Source organism: Mauremys reevesii, linkage group 1 (genome assembly GCF_016161935.1).
Source record: "Mauremys reevesii isolate NIE-2019 linkage group 1, ASM1616193v1, whole genome shotgun sequence".
Taxonomy (NCBI): domain Eukaryota; kingdom Metazoa; phylum Chordata; order Testudines; family Geoemydidae; genus Mauremys; species Mauremys reevesii.
In genome coordinates this window covers 304,296,111-304,313,286 of record NC_052623.1, presented here as the reverse complement: position 1 = coordinate 304,313,286, position 17,176 = coordinate 304,296,111, and the positions used below count along the sequence as shown (strand labels likewise).

At 45.1% G+C, this 17,176-nt stretch overlaps 1 long non-coding RNA gene across 3 annotated transcripts; it reads right to left on the bottom strand.

Annotated features, from left to right (window-relative positions):
- Window positions 1-6,246: 6,246 nt before the first annotated feature.
- LOC120395329 lies at window positions 6,247-12,313 on the bottom strand. 3 transcript variants are annotated; one of them, XR_005592597.1, is made up of 4 exons: window positions 12,001-12,313; window positions 7,763-7,829; window positions 7,424-7,665; window positions 6,247-7,231 (listed from the first exon to the last, which is right to left on the bottom strand). It is a non-coding gene; the product is annotated as an uncharacterized LOC120395329 (long non-coding RNA). The 3 variants fall into 3 exon arrangements; XR_005592598.1 differs by having other exon boundaries at window positions 7,544-7,665; XR_005592596.1 differs by having other exon boundaries at window positions 6,247-7,665.
- Window positions 12,314-17,176: the final 4,863 nt, after the last annotated feature.

The window sequence follows — 17,176 nt, the reverse complement described above, 5'->3', positions numbered from 1 at the left end:
CAGCTGGCACGGTTGTTGTGCCAAGTTGTCTGGCTGTAGACTTAAGCCTCGTCCACACTGGAATTTTTAGCTACACTTTCAATTTCGCTAGCAAACAGGGGACCACAAACAGGGAAGTTTGAGAGGAAGAGGAGGAGATCCTCCTGTTGAACGAACAAGGTGCAAGTATTAATCTGGGGGTGAGTGCACTTTTTTGGCTGTTTGTGTTTTTCTTTCTCTTTCAGGTTATCTTAAAGTTACAGGGTCAGTTGAAATTTTGTGTTTTGGGACTGTTTAAACCTTTGTTCCCTGGATCGTCCTTGATCATCGTTGATCATTCTCCCCCTGTGTGATTAATGAGGGGGTGCTGGCTGACCTAGGAGAAAAGGCCTTAAAAGCCAGAGGCTAAGCAACCAAGGGACTGCAAACAGGGGAGCTTGAGAAAGAGTTTGTAAGACAGAGTCGTAATATCATCACTACAGTTGGGAAAGGTTGCAGGAGCAGTGTTGGCACTGGCAATGTCTCCTCCACCTGCACCTATATCCATACGGAGAACCTAACTGTGGATGCCTCTACCCAGATCCTGGTGTATATTGCAGAGACTGTGGCCTGCATTTCCCACTCAGAAAGCTGGGGGGACCATCCAGTGTGAAAGGTGCCTGGTGATGCAATCTCTCAGGGACCAGGTAGGAGAGATACAGAGGAGATGACTATGCTGAGGAGCCTCTGTGCACATCAGGAATTCATTGAAAGTATTCATATGGAGATGTCCAAGGCTGAGAAAGATATCCAAATAGAGAGGACTGTTGTCATGTCCCCAGGAGAGGTGGCTATGGCTCTGTCACAGGGAGGACACTGGCTGCTCGTTACTTCTGGCAGCAGGCAGTGCTCCACCCCTACCCCCAACCCACCCACCATAGTGATGAAGAATGAGCAATGAGGAATTGCCCCCAAAGGTGGAGGAGCAGAAGCCATATACCCACAAGGCTGAGAGGATTGCAGCCACCACTCCCAGGAGGAAACATAGAGTAGTGGTGGTTGGTGACTCTCTTCTGAGGCAGACGGAGGCACTCATCTGTCAGTCTGACATGGCATCCCAGGAGGTATGCTGCCTGCCAGGGGCCCATATCCAGGGGCGGCTCCAGGCACCAGCACACCAAGCACGTGCTTGGGGCAGCAAGCCACTGGGGGCGCTCTGCCGGTCGCCGCGAAGGCGGCAGGCAGGCTGCCTTCGGCAGCATGCCTGCAGAGGGTCTGCTGGTCCCGCGGCTTCGGCAGACCTCCTGCCTGCGGGAGGTCCACCAAAGCCGCGGGATCAGCGGACCCTCCGCAGGCAAGCTACTGAAGGCATCCTGCCTGCCGTGCTTGGGACGGCAAAATACCTAGAGCCGCCCCTGCCCGTATCTGAGATGTTACAGAGGGATTGTTGAGGATCATCTGGCCCTCTGACTACTACCCCGTGCTACTCATCTATGTGGGCACTAATGATACTATGAGTTATGACCCTCAGCAGATCAGAAGTGACTACAGGGCTCCTGAAGTAAGGGTGAAGGACCTTGAGGCACAGGTGTTCTCTTCAACCCTTCTGGTCAAGCTTAGGGGCCCAGGCAGACACAGATGCATCCTGGAGGTGAATGCCTGGCTGCGAGGATGGCTATGAGGATTCCTTGACCATGGGATGCTGTTCTAAGATGAACTGCTAAGCAGAGATGGAGTTCACCTAACAAGAAAGGGGTAGAGCATATCTGGAATCTGGTTCTGTTTAATATGTTCATCAATGATTCAGATAATGGCATAGAAAGTACACTTATAAAGTTTGTGGATATTACCAAGCTGGAAGGGGTTGCAAATGCTTTGGAGGACAGGATTAAAATTCTAAATCATCTAGACAAACTGGAGAAATGGTTTGAAGTAAATAGGATGAAATTCACTAAGGTCAAATACAAAGTACTCCATTTAGGAAGGAACAATCAGTTGCACACACACAAAATGGGAAATGACTGCCTAGGAAGGAGTACTGCAGAAAGGGATCTTGGGGTCATAGTGGATCACAATGTAACACTGTTGCAAAAAAAAAAGGCAAACATCATTCTGGGATGTATTAGCAGGAGTATTGTAAGCAAGACACGAGAAGTAATTCTTCCGCTCTACTCTGTGCTGAGTAGGTCTCAGCCAGAGCATTGTGTCGAGTTCTGGGCACCACATTTCAGGAAAGATGTGGCAAATTGGAGAAAGTCCAGAGAAGAGCAACAAAAATGATTAAAGGTCTAGAAAACATGATGTATAAGGGAAGACTGAAAAAAAATGGGTTTGTTTAGTCTGGAGGAGAGAAGACTGGAGGCGGGAGGACTTGATAACAGTTTTCAAGTACATAAAAGATTGGAGGAGGCGGGAGAAAAATTGTTGTCTGTATCCTCTGAGGATAGGACAAGAAGCAACAGGTTTACATTGCAGCAAGAGTGGTTTAGGTTGGACATTAGGAAAAACTTCCTATCACAATGGTTAAGCACTGGAATAAATTGCCTAGGGAGGTTGTGGAATCTCCATCAGTGGATATTTTTAAGAGTGAGTCAGACAAACAACTGTCAGGGATGGTCTAGATAATACTTAATGCTCTCTTGACTGCAGGGGACTGAATTAGAAGACCTCTTGAGGTTCCTTCCAGTCCAATTCTATGATTTAAATTTAGATTGACACTGTTTTAATTTTAAATAGTATCTAGGGCTGCAGCTACAATAGCCTTTTTTTTTTTTGGAAGTTGTGATACTGTGTATAAGAAAGGTGACCATTTATATCACTGTTGTTAAAATGTTACACAATTTCCATAAATCTTATACAAAGTGTATCCTGTAAGGTATCAATGGAAAACTTATGATTTGCTAAATATTATTATCCTACTTATATGCATGTATCATCTTTGTGTCTGAAATTATGAATAGTGGCTATGTGCTTGTATCTTATACATGTGTTGTATTTCTGGTTGACACCCAAATAGATTTACATTAGAGCTAGACAGCTATGTGTTGATTGCCCATTAAGGACACTCCACTCTCACAATTGGCCATTGAAGAATCTCATCCCACCCAGCAGGCCTTTCCTGTGGATGCCTCAGACAGCAAAGAGCCAGTGGCCACTCCTTGTGATTCAGCAAAACATGTAAGGACATGTGATATGCTCAAGTGACCCTGGACTCCATCTTGGGCCAGTAACTTTCCATACAAAGGGGCTGTGGGCTTTGTTTGGGACAGTAACTTTCTTTGCACATGGCAGAGGGCATAAAAGACACCTGAAACATCTCCATTTTGCCTCTTTCCTGCTCCAATTCTCTGGACTGTGGATTTACAACTAAAAGGAGTATTTTGAACCATTGATTGAGGTCCTTCCCATAGGTGCCAATTCCATAGGTGCTGCGGGGCTGGAGCACCCACAGGGAAAAATTAGCAGGTATTCTGCACCCGCCGGCAGCCAAGTTCCTCCTGCCTCTCTTCCTCCCCCTCCCAAGCACACCACATCCCCGGTACTCCTCGTACCTCCCAGCGCTTCCTGCCCACCACCAAACAGCTGTTTGGCAGCGCTTAGGACTTTCCAGGAGGGAGGGAGAGGAGTGGGGATGTGGTGCGCTCAGGGGAGGCGATGAAGAAGAGGCAGGGCAGGGGCAGAGCGAGGGCGGTGGAGGGGCAGGGACATTGGGGGGGTTTGAATTGGGGCAGAGGGGAAGTCGGCACCTATGGACCTTCCAATCTTTCGGAAGTTACCAGAGAGACTTTTGCAAGCCAGCAGTCTATTCAATCACTGCTACAAACCTGATATAAGGACTTTGCAATCATCTGTATGTATATGATCTATTAACCATTTATAACTCTCTTCTTTATAAATCTTTAGTTAGTTTACTAAGGATTGGCTGACAGCGTGATATTTGAATAAGATCTGATATTCATATAGACCTGGGGATAAGTGTCTGATTCTTTGGGACTAGTAAGAACCTCATATATGGTGAAATGGGTTTTCAATAACCCCTCACTGACTTGGTTGTCTGGGTCGTAGCCAAGGACTGGAATGCCTATAGGGAACTGTGTTTGGCTTCTGGTTAACAAGCATAGTACTTCAGAAGCTCTTCTGTTACTGGCTTGGTGAACTGAATTACAGAATAAATCGCCAGCTCTGGGGATGGTCTGCCCTATTTCTTGCAGTCTGCCCTGAATGTGGCCTTCTCAGTACGGCTCATCCCAGCCACCCTGTCACAGGAGTTTCCCACCATTGCAACAAAGCAGTGGAAATGCTAATGTAATCAAGGCTCTCAGCAGCAGATTATGTTGGTCCATGATCACCATGTTGTTCAGGGCTGTACAGCAGCACAGTGGTGAAGGACCCATTGGTTGACTGCAGTCTCTACACCTTTTTGACTGATGTAGCTTGTAAATGAGTTAACAACAATATGAGAAATTCAGCACAAATTATTTATTAGGCCAATCAAGTGATTAAAATATTAATTGTGATTAATCACACTGTTAAACAATAATAGAATACCACCAAAAAAGAAAATTGACCTTCTGCTGGTGGCAGCTGACTCAGATGATAAAAATGAACATGCGTCGGGCTGCACTGCTTTGGACAGTTATCGAGCAGAACCCATCATCAGCATGGAAGCATGTCCTCTGGAATGGTGGCCAAAGCATGAAAGGGCGTATGAATGTTTAGCATATCTGGCATGTAAATACCTTGCAATGATGACTACAAAAATGCCATGAAAATTCCTATTCTCACTTTCTGGTGACTTGTAAATAAGAAGTGGGCATCATTATCTCCCGTAAATGTAAACAAACTTGTTTGTCTTAGCGATTGGCTGAACAAGAAGTAGGACTGAGTGGAATTAATGTAAAACTTTGGAGCATATATTTTGGTTTTGAGTGCAGTTATGTAACAAAAAAATCTACATTTGTAAGTTGCACTTTCATGATAAAGAGATTGATAAGAGCTAGTATTTTTCAATTCACCTCATAGAGGTAGTGTAGTGCAGTTTTACAATATAAATATTTGTTTAAAAATAATATAAAGTGAGCAGTGTACACTTTGTATTCTGTGTTGTAATTGGAATCAATATATTTGAAAATGTAGAAAAACATTTAATAAATTTCAATTGGTATTCTATTGTTTACCTGTGTGATTAAAACTGATTATCACAATTAATTTTTGAATCTTTATTAATTTTTGAGTTAATCATGTAAGTTAACTGCAATTAATCGACAGCCCTATTTATTATTTGCATAACAGTTTCACCCAGAGACCCCCAATCAGGATTATGTCACCTGTATTAGGCGTTTGTACAAACATGGAATGAAAGTCCCTGCCTTGAAGAGTTGACAATCTTGAAGAGAAGAAATGTCAGTCTGGTCATAGGACAGCTCCTCCTGGGGTAATCTCCTGTGGAAAGAGAGGTGCATCTGTCTCAGTTTCCCCTTTATTTACTAATGTAAAGGAATCTCTCTCTCAATAGTAAATTCAAATTCTTTTAGTCATATATAAAATGGGTGAGGCATCATGAGAGAGGCTGGAGCAGTTTCCTCCTTCTCACGGATGATTTTATAATTCTGGATGAGTCTTCTCCAGTTCCTGATTATTTTAAATCTCATCAGGAACCACTGAGAAGAATGATTATATCTTTGGGCATTTAAAGTGAGCGTGTACAAGAAAACACACACATAAGCTATTAAATATTCTCCAGGTTTCCACACTGGGGAGGGAAGCCCTCCCTATTAATGAAGTTCTTCTAAAACTGGCAAAGACTTTGGTCCCTAGTTCTAAGCACATAGATAAGCACTATCATGTTCCCACTCCCAGAATTGTTTTTATTCTCATCCTGCACCCAACTCTCTAGTAGATATGATTGCCAATGAGGGATCATGACAGGGAATACTTAAATCAACTCCCAAAGAGAAAGAACCCAAGAGACTTGATTTACTTGGTAGAAAAAGGTATTCAAACCTCCTCTCTCCAAATGTGCATAGTGATTCACCAGGTGCTTTTAGCTAAATATGGCTTTGTGAACTGGCATGCGGTGTCAAAAATTACTGAGAAGGTACCTGAAGATTCATGGGAAGAATATAAGGTTTTTCTTGCAGAAGGCCACACAGTGGCCAAGATCTCACTAGTCTATGTTGATGTAGCTGATGCTTCTTATAGCGTGGTGGCATCTTCAATAACAATAAAGAAAGTATCTTGATTGCAAAACTCAGGCATAGCTACAGACATTCAAAAAACTATTGAAGACCTTCCCGTTGATAGTCAGTTTTTATTTGCTAATAAAATTGATGAGACTTTAAATTTGTTTAAGGACTCTCAAGTGACTCTTCACTCCAACACCCAGGAGATGCCAATATCGGTCTCAGCAACAGCGGTATTATTGGCATCTATTTCACCCATCAACATAGACAGGCTTTTCAAAGAACAGTCATAAATCTCAATGTAGGAAAGTCTAATTCTACCACTATACTGGCATCCCATCCTTAATCAGCTATGGGGAAGCAGTCCATTTGACTTCCCACTCAAGGACAGCAAAACAGTCATCAGCAATCTACCCTCTTCCTCCCCACCATTTGGGGGTATATTCTCTCATTTCCTCAATGCTTTGAAGTCCATAACTATGGACAAATGGGTCATAAGCACTGTGGGATTGAGATAGGAGGAAACTGGATAGACTATCTCACATCCTCACTCATCAGCCCCATCTTTCTTCAGGAACCCCTCTCATGAGTCAGTGCTTTTTCAAGGAGTTCAGACTCTGCTCTATGTGGGGGCTGTAGAGGAAGTTCCCATTTGACATTGGGAAAGGAGGGTGTTATTCACAATACTTTCTGATTCCACATTTCAAGGGAGGCCTGAGATCCATTCTAGAGCTTCACAGTCTCAACAAGTCTGTCAAATATATAAGTTTTCACATTGTCTCTAGCACTAATTAGTCCTTCCCAAGATTGTACCAACTGGTTTGCAGGATGTCTACTTCCATGTGGTAGTTTTGTCAAGTCACAAGAAGTTTCCAAGATTTGTGATAGCAAGAGCTGTATAATCAGTACACAGTACTTCCCTTGGCCTGTTGTTGGCTCTGTAAGTATTCACAAACTGCATGACAGAAATGGCAGCCTATCTGACGAGAAAAAGGATCCATGTCTTTCCATATCTGGATGGTTGGTTAATTTGAGGCAGATCCGAACAATTGGCTCTCCACAACATCCAATACACTGGTCTGTCCAATCATCTGGGGCCCATAGAAAGTAAAGGGAAATCTGTTAGCCCCAACACAGAAACTCAAAATTCACTGGGGCCCTACTCAACTCTATAAATTCGATTGGCTATCTACTCCTGGAAAGATTCTGGGACATTCCTCAGCTGAGAAATTCACTCAAGTCAGACTCCAACACCACATTTTGATCCTAAGGTTATTAGGTACCTAATGTCATGTGGCCTATGCGACTCAACATGCCAGGCTTTGCCGGTACAGCCTCCAGGGGTAGCAAAGCTCAAGTCTATCGACCAACCAGGCATTCTTTGGACAAATTGGTCTGCGTACTTGCTGCAGTCTGGCATCTTTGGAGTGGTGGATGGATCAGAGCAATGTGTGCAGAGGTGTCCTGTTCCCTCTTCCATCCAAGACGATTATCATTGACGTGACTCATGGGATGGGGTGCTCACCTGGGGGATTTACAAACCTGAATATTATGGTCAGAACAGGAAATGAACCTTACATCTATATGCCCTAGTTTTATGCAATTCATAAGGCCTGTCATACCTTTCTCCTTCACATCAGGGGTTTGTCAGTTCAGGTTCTGACCAACAATGCAACCATGGTATACTACCTAAACAGACAAAGAAGAGCAAAGTCCAATCAGTTTTATCATGAAGAGGCAAACATTCCAGAGTTTCACATCGAGGAAGGCATTACTCTCACTCCCTCCTACTTACTGGCTCACAGAAACTGTTGGCCAATATCTCTGCAGATTTTCTCATGATCACAAATGGTCTCTGAAGTGCAGTGTGCTTGGAACTATCTTCCGCACCTCGGTAATCCTGTTGGTTGACCCATTTGCAATGAATGACAACAAGAAATGCTGTCAGTTTTGCTGTCAAGCAGGTCACAGCCCAAGCTCGTTGACTGATGCTTTTCTCCTTTGGTGGGGGGCCATACCTCATGTATGCATTCCTTTCCACTCACCTCATCGCACAGGTGATCCTCATATCAAAACAAGCCCATGCCAAAATAATTCTCATAACCAACAGCATGGTTGAGACAGTGCTGGTTCTCGGATCTTCGCAGCCTCTCCATTTCGCCTCCTTGGACTCTGCCTACACTTCCAGATCTACTGTCTCAACACCACAGTCAGTTATTACACCCAGACCTGAACAGACTGCACCTTACACCATGGCTATTGAGTGGCTTGATGAAACAGAGAAACATTGTTCTTTGGCAGTTCAAAGAACAGCAGAAAGCATTCCACTAGATCTGCTTATTTAGCCAAGTGGAAACATTTTTCCATCTGTTTCAGCCACTGGGGTGTAAACGCAACAGATGCTAAGATTCAGGACATTTTAGAGTATGTTACATCTGAAATCATTGACTCTTTCTCTAAAGTTCCCTGAGAGTCCACTTAGCAGCGATCTCAGTTCATGAGATCTCTTAATGGGTGTGGGTCAGGAGGGAAAGAGATATACAGTGATCTATAAAAGCAAAAGCAGGAAACAAAAAGAAGAGAGCAACTAAAATATATTTTATGCAAGTTTAGTACAGTAAACCTGGTACCATCAAGGTCAATTTGTAACTTTTCATAGGCATTAAATCATATTTAATAATGATGCTTACCTCAGATAAATGCTTACATTTCCTACCACCAAACCAAGAGGAAACAAGATGAAAACAAAAACCTAGTATATTCAGACACACTGTCTTGTTTTATTTGTAATTTAAGGTATTTAAAGTAGTTTATTTGATACACAAATGATGAATCTGATTTTATTAGGACCACTGCTGATTCTACTTTATTGCTTTGTTCTGTTTCTTGCTTCTGTGATGTCCTGGGTCTTGAACCATGGCTGCTGCATCCTGGCCTCCACCCATTATCTGCTGAAACCTGATGGGCCAAGAAGCTAGTAGGACTATAGTCTCAACCAACACACTACCCACGGGATACTTGATTGGGGGATCACCTGGCTCCACCTATTGGTCCAACCATGCAATTTAAGGTAGAAGATTTCCAGAAAGCCTTTAACAAGGTCTCTCAAAGGCTCTTATGTAAATTAAGTTGTTATGGAATAAGACGGACGATCCTTTCATGGATTGAGAACTGGTTAAAAAAGACAGGGAACAAAGGGTAGGAATTAATGGTAAATTCTCAGAATGGAGAGGGGTAACTAGTGGTGTTCCCCAAGGGTCAGTCCTAGGACCAATTGTATTCAACTTATTCATAAATTATCTGGAGGATGGGGTAAAAAGTGAGGTGGCAAAGTTTGCAGATGATACTAAACTGCTCAAGATAGTTAAGACCAAAGCAGACTGTGAAGAACTTCAAAAAGATCTCACAAAACTAAGTGATTGGGCAACAAAATGGCAAATGAAATTTAATGTGGATAAATGTAAAGTAATGCACATTAGGAAAAATAACCCCAACTATACATATAATATGATGGGGGTTAATTTACCTACAACTAATCAGGAAAAAGATCTTGGAGTCATTGTGAATATTTCTCTGAAGATGTCCACGCAGTGTGCAGAGGCGGTCAAAAAAGCAAGCAGCATGTTAGGAATCATTAAAAAGGGGATTGAGAATAAGATGGAGAATATCTTACTGCCCTTATATAAATCCATGGTATGCCCACATCTTGAATACTGCATACAGATGTGGTCTTCTCATCTCAAAAAAGATATACTGGCATTAGAAAAGGTTCAGAGAAGGGCAACTAAAATGATTAGGGGTTTGGAACGGGTCCCATATGAGGAGAGATTAAAGAGGCTAGGACTTTTCATCTTGAAAAAGAGGAGACTAAGGAGGGATATGATAGAGGTATATAAAATCATGAGTGATGTGGAGAAAGCAAATAAGGAACAGTTATTTACTTGTTCCCATAATATAAGAACTAGGGGCCACCAAATGAAATTAATAGGCAGCAGGTTTAAAACAAATAAAAGGAAGTTCTTCTTCACACAGCCCACAGTCAACTTGTGGAACTCCTTTCCTGAGGAGGTTGTGAACGCTAGGACTATAACAGCGTTTAAAAGAGAACTGGATAAAGTCATGGAGGTTAAGTCCATGAATGGCTATTAGCCAGGATGGGTAAGGAATGGTCTCCCTAGCCTCTGTTTGTCAAAGGGTGGGGATGGATGGCAGGAGAGCGATCACTTGATCATTGCTTGTTAGGTTCACTCCCACTGGGGCACCTGGCAAGCATTGGTCACTGTCAGTAGACAGGATACTGGCTGGATGTACCTTTGGTCTGACCCAGTACGGCCATTCTTATGTTAAGAAGACACAGGACGTTTGTCTGAGCAACAAGGTGATTTCCAATGGTAGCTGCATTGGACCCTGCTTGTGCCTGCCTCCTGCGCCAACCCTGTTCTGATTCCTACTCTTCCCCTGGCTCCTACCTCACTCCTGCCTTCACTCCTGTTCCCACTGTGCTTGATCCCTGCCTCACCTCCAGTCATCAGTTACCAGTCTGGCTCTGCCCCCAGCCTCTGACTTCTGACCAGAGGCGTGCGCACGGAGTGTGCCCAGGCACACCCTAATGCCTGCGGGCCTGATACGGACCCTCAGGGCTTTGTATCCAGCCCATGGGATTTGCCCTCCCCATGGTGCTTCTCTCAGAAGCCGCTGGCACGGCAGCACGTCCCTGGGGTCCCAGGGGAGGGGGCAGAGGGCTCCGTGCATTGCTCCAGGCACCGCCCCCCACAGCTCCCATTGGCCGGGAACAGGGAACCGCAGCAAATAGGAGCTTCGGGGGAGGTATCTAAGGGTGTGGCAAGGTCAGCGCACAGAGCCCTGTGCCCCCCCACAGGGGCCATGCAAGGACATGGTGAATGGCATGGCGTGGGGCCAGGGCAGGCAGGCAGGGAGCACGCCACTGCAGGCAAGCGGCACTGGGCCAGGGCCCTAGCCCCTCCTGCACTCCGCTCCCCAAGCCTGCCTGCACCACACACCTGTCCTGTACCCCAACCCCCTGCCCTGAGCCCCCTGCCGCACCCCAACCGCCTGCCCTGAGCCCCCTGCCGCACCTCACACCCCTCCTGCACCCCAACCCCCTGCCCTGAGCCCCCTCATACACTCCACCCCCTCCTCTGCCCCAATCCCTTGCCCTGAGCCCCTTCCTGCACACTGCTCCCCCCCACACACCCTGCACTCCCTCTCGCACCCCAACCTTTATGATATTCACCTTTAAAGAAAAAAATCCCTGGGTGCACACCCTAATGAAATGTGCTGTGCATGCCTATGCTTCTGACCCTGACTCTGGCTTGACCCTCAGTTCGGGCATTTGGTATCTGACCTCTGCTCTGACCCTCAGCTTTGATTCCTTGTTCAGATTCTGGCTTGACCCCTGGCTGTGGTAATTGGCAGTGGACTCTGGTGCCGACCCTTGGCTTCATTCTCCAACCTGGACATCTGCTCCACCCACTAGAACTGACTCCTGCTCTGACTACTAGGCCACGCCACCTACATCCCAGTCCATACAGCCTCCATCCATTCCCATGGCTTGCATTTCAGGTTTTCATGTACTGAAAATGGCCAAGAAAAGCAATCTCATCTCAGCCTAATACTTTCCTGTGTGAGTTACAGAATGACATAAATATTCCTGTATCTCAATATGCTCTACCTAGCCTTGCATGAGGATTAAGCACTCAACAACATATTGAAGCTAATCTAATATATGGGTATCAGTCCTTGCTCCCTTTGACCTTTCACCACTTCTAAAATACTTTGACTTTTTTTTTTTGGCTAAACATTTAGTGTTTAATGTACATGTGGCGGGGCGATGACTCACCGGTGCGGCAACTCCTGCTGGTCATCCAGGGAATTAGCTCTTTCCAGCCCAGAGTGCCCTCTGCAGGCCGGTGTCTCACCTGCCGCTGGTCCTGTGTACTTCCCAGATCCCGGTGCCCTTTGCCCAGGGGTTCTGCCCACCACAGTACCCCAACCCTCTATCCCCACCTCGCCTAAGTGGCTACTGCCAGTCATTGTCTAGCCCCTGCTCACTGGGGCAGACTGCAGCCTGTAAACCACTCATTATCAGCAAGGTGGGTTGGACCAGCTGCCTCTGCCTATTCCTGGGCTGCCCCTCTGCAGCCCTAGTACCCTTTTGTGGGCCTTCTACTCAGCCTGCAGCCTGGGGCTTTGCTAAACTGGAGCTCCCCAGCTCCCTCTGCCCTTCCCCAGCACTGCTCCACCCTAGGTACCCCCCCTCAGCTTCCCAGGCAATCAGGTCCTTCTCTCTCAAATAAGCTAGAGAGAGTATGTCTCTCAGTCTCTGGCCCTCAGCCCTCTTATAGGGCCAGCTGTGGCCTGATTGGGGTGTGGACCCACCTGTGGCTGCTTCCCCCAATCAGCCAAGTTTTTCCCCACCACGGCCCTCTCCCAGGGCTGTTTTAAGCTCTTCAGGGCAGGAGCAGGGTGACCACCCTGCTACAGTACATTACAATGGAAGCAGTGGCTCAGGGCCACCCCAAGGAAAGACGCTCAGGCCCCCCAGGACATGAGACTCAGTTTAATCAGCAGCCTGTTGTGAGGGGGTGTCAATGTCTGGGAGACAGCAGAGAGATCCTCCAGCTCATCGGTTTATATACATCATATAAAACAGAGACACATGGTAGAAATGGGTAACATCCCCCCCCCCTCCCCGCCCAGGACTCGGATAAATGTCTGCCCTAGAGTGGGTGAGGTGTGGGGGATGGGATGGGATGGGCCTGCAGAGAACCCAGGAGTCCTGGCTTCCAGCCCCCTGCTCTAATCCACTAAACCCCACTCCTCTCTGAGAGCCGAGGATAGAACCCCGGCATCCTATTGGATATTGAAAATTAATCCTGAGAGGAAGTGGTAGACATCCATGAGAATTTGATTACTTAAGGAATGTAATTTCTTTCACCAATGTAAGAGATGAGAATAGGCACATGCTCAGTTGCTATGGTCCCTTCAGAAGGGTTCCCTCCCATCCTACTGTATGTGTATTATATATTTACTGTTGTTGCTAACCATACCTTCTTAAAGAGTAAATTAGTGGAGTACTGACCACCTATTGTACTCCCATACTGATGTCCTTCAAGAAACAAGCCTCCTGCAGTGATATTTTGTACAGTAGTTGTTGTCTCTGCAGCTGCTAGTAGAATCTGTCTTGTACTTTAGCACTATTAACACATACCATCTTAATTCTACCTGACTCTTCCATTGAGGTAATTGTTGCCCTCCTGTGCTCACCTATCTTGAAGAAGCTCTTCCAAAGTTCCCTTCCCCTTAAAAATCTTACAGTTGTTGTGACATCTTGCTATAAGAGTGGATACTGCTACATGCTGTAATGCTCAAGAGGATGATTATCCAGGTATGTAAGCTAGTAAGGTACATAAACAGGATTGCTCTTTTTCATTTCTACTTTAAGCCACTTGTGTCTAGTTATAGACATCTAGTTCTTTCAAAACACATCTTTTAATAGGTAGAAATACAGGCACTGCAGTTTAAATGCTAACGCTACCTGTACTTTTGTTGAGTAAGTCCTCCTTTCCAGCCCATGCTGTGGTGAAGGGGTAGTTTGGCATATATCTATCAAGAAACAGCATGCAATAAATATGTGGCATTCTGTTTCCTGTGTTGCTCAACCTGTAAGAGTGAATTGTATCTTAGGAAAACAATTTGACACAGTTAAAGTATCCATTATCCATAAGAATTGCTTCCCACCTGGAAGAAATAAAACTAAAAATAAGGTATTAAGGTATGCATTTACTAAGGTAGGGCTTATGTGTATTCTTTTGTTTTTATCATCAATATACTCCTTTTTATTTTGTTTGCTATATTGTTTGATGCATTTTTCCTCTTGTGCATATTTTTAGTTGCCATAGGAACTTTCTTATTTCCTGTCAGCTGACACAGCTATTTGATACCATTAACTGTAGTAAAAGGGGTTGATTCTGGCACTCTAAATGCTGAAAAAGGCCTCAACTAGGCAAAACACATATTTCAATTTTCTCCCTTTTTGTTCCTTTATTTCTATCAACAACATTTTTTTAAAAAAGCTGGTTAGCATATTAACATCTGGAAATGCTGCTTGTTTCTAGTGTCAGAATGTAGATCCTTGTTACTCTTTGTTTCGGTCTAAGTTTCCCTCCCAATATGAAAATATATAGATATTAAATATAATATTTTGTCTATTTGGTTTGTGGTTTTGCTATTCCTCACTCCCCACATATCAACACCTCTTTTTTCCCCCTAAAGGCAAATTAAACTCTGTTGTTGAAATTAACAGAGTAAAGACAAACTCTGCCATTAGATCAAAAGCCTGCCAAGATGTTACTTTTTTTTTAAGAACCTCAACTCTCCCTATTTCAAATACTGACATTTGTAACAATTATATTGTTAGAAAACAGTATTAAAGCAAAAAATAAACAATGACTGGCATTAACTGAGAGCCACTTTACCTTAATCTGGGCACTGCCACCGATTCTTCTATTATTTTTAAAATCTCCAAAGTACAGATTTTCCTCATGGATTTATACCATATTGTGAAGAATAAAACATGCTCAACAAGACTAAAATTACATTAACAGTTTTATCCGATGGCAAACAATTATAAATCAGGTCCATCTTTCTGGGAAAAATAACAATTTTGTAACAATGTTTATATCATAGAATCATAGGACTGGAAGGAATCTAGAGAGGTCATTTAGTCCAGTCTCCTGCACTCATGGCAGGATTAAGTATTATCCAGACCATGTAATTAACAGATCATGAATCCTTTTCTACAAATTCATGCCTTTCACCAATTCTCACCAACCTACTGATTTTCATAGAATTATGCAGAAACATGCAACTTGGAATGGACCTATCACCGAATACACTCACATTTACAACTTTAGTTTCAGTTCCCCAAATGTAGCTAAGTTATTGTGGCATCAAGTTTGTGTCTCATTCAAAGCCAACTAATGTCAGTGGGAGTTTTTCCACTGACTTCAAGAGGTCTGGATCAGTCACAGAGTGGAAGAGACAGACTGTGCCACCTCTCTACTCATGAAATTATCACCTCTTTGTGGGGTCTTTGGAGGACTGCGGCACCAAACTTTGTTTTGAACCAGTCCCCAGTAGCATACCATGCGTACCATGGCTGAGGCAAGAACTGTAAGTGCTTAAGCTACTAATGCTCTATGGGCCCCAACAGCTGGTGAGTCCCAATAGGCAACTTGCCAACTGCCTTCAACACCATGTTCCTAATAGGGCCTGACACCCAGCCTCCCCACCACCTGCAGGAGAATATTCTCTTTCTGATGACCTACTGCCTCCCACCCACTGGAGAAGAGCAGCTGCTAAGCAGCACTGTGAAAGTGGTCAGCACACCACTTGGTACCTCCCCATGGCCAGGTGTGGCATGGCAACTCTCTCTCCTGGGGGAAGCAGCCATCAGCTGCTCTGCCTCCTGAGTGCAGTGGCATACCTCCTCCTGTGATGTGGCCCCCCAGCCAGGTCACTTCCAAATCTCTCCCCTTGCAGGGTAGTCCATAAACAAAACCAAGGGGAATTAACACAAACAAACTGAGTTAGTATGAGAGAGGCAGAAATCAGGGCTGTCCCTACCCACATGCAAAGTACACAGCTGCGTAGGGCCCCAGGAAATTTCCTGGGGCCCTACGCAGCTACGTGCTGCTCCAGCCCCTGCTCTGCCTCAGCCCCTCCACCCCTTCCCCAAAGTCCAACCCCTGCTCCACCCCCAGCCTGCCTCATCCTGCTCCACCCCAGCTGCGCCCCCACTCCCCTGAGGACTTCAGCAGCGGTTGGGCCTGCACTCACCGGTAGCGGTAAGTAGAGTAACCTAGCCCCAGCCCACTCCATGCCACCGGTGAGTGCTGGGGAATGGTTCCCCCCTGCCTCTCCAAGTCTGGGAGCCAGGGGAGCAGAGCGGAGCAGGCTGGGGCTGGGTCACTCTATTTCCCGCTGCACTGTGAGTGTGGGGCTAGGCCTGCCCCCACACTCACCAGATGGCAGGAAGTGGAGTGACCGGGCCCCAGTCTGCTCCTTTCTGCTGGTGAGTGCTGGGGGGCGGTTTCCCCCCTGTCCCCTAAGCCTGCCCCCCATCCCCACAGAGGCCTGGGGCCCCACACAGCCTCCCCATGAGGGGCTATGTAGGACACCAAAATGGCTAGGGATGGCCCTGGGCGGAAATGCTTCTGTCTCAGGAGCTATTAGAATCAGGTCCTCTGTTCTATCTGAGAAAGACCTTCAGGCAGTTGCGGTTGGGAAGGTCCCTGCCTTCCCTCAGCCCTTTCCTCAGGACCTGCAAATTAACAGTGTACTTTTTTCTCTTGTCTGCCCACCAGTGAGCTGTTCTGCTTCCCTTTTTACTCCTCCCCCAGTCTGTGCATCTTTTGCAGGTGTGGCAGGGCAGGGCTGGCTGAGCCCAGTGCAGTTCCTTAACCTCTTGTTGCTTTTGTATATCCCATCAAAAGCACAGTTGCCACACTGACCTATGACTGTTCAGCAGATTAATCATACGCCAAGTAATACCTTACTCCTCAAGCAACCCTAATTACTTCAATCAGGCCCTGAAATAATTAATTACTAATCATTATTAATTATTAGAATGTCAGTGCAACAAGTTTATATAATATGGTTGTGCTATTTTAGTTTGATTTGTTACACAGAATGTATTAAACTCCTATTTTTTCATCAAGATAGGTTAAAAAAGTTTTTTGATAAACTGGAAGTTTATTCTTTAAATAAGTTTCTTTCTTTATAACAGGATGCTTGAAAGAGAGCATGCATGCACGTTTGCCTCATGGAAGTGGCACCTATTAATAGAGAAAATATTTAAGTCGGCTCCTTCATGCTTTTGGGAGCCAAAGACTTTAAACGTTATTGTATGCATATAAGTGGAAAGTTAGACTTACCCAAGCCAACAACTTTCCACACTAGAAATTTTTTTAAATGACTTTTCCAAGGATAACTTGAATCTTACATTTAGTTAT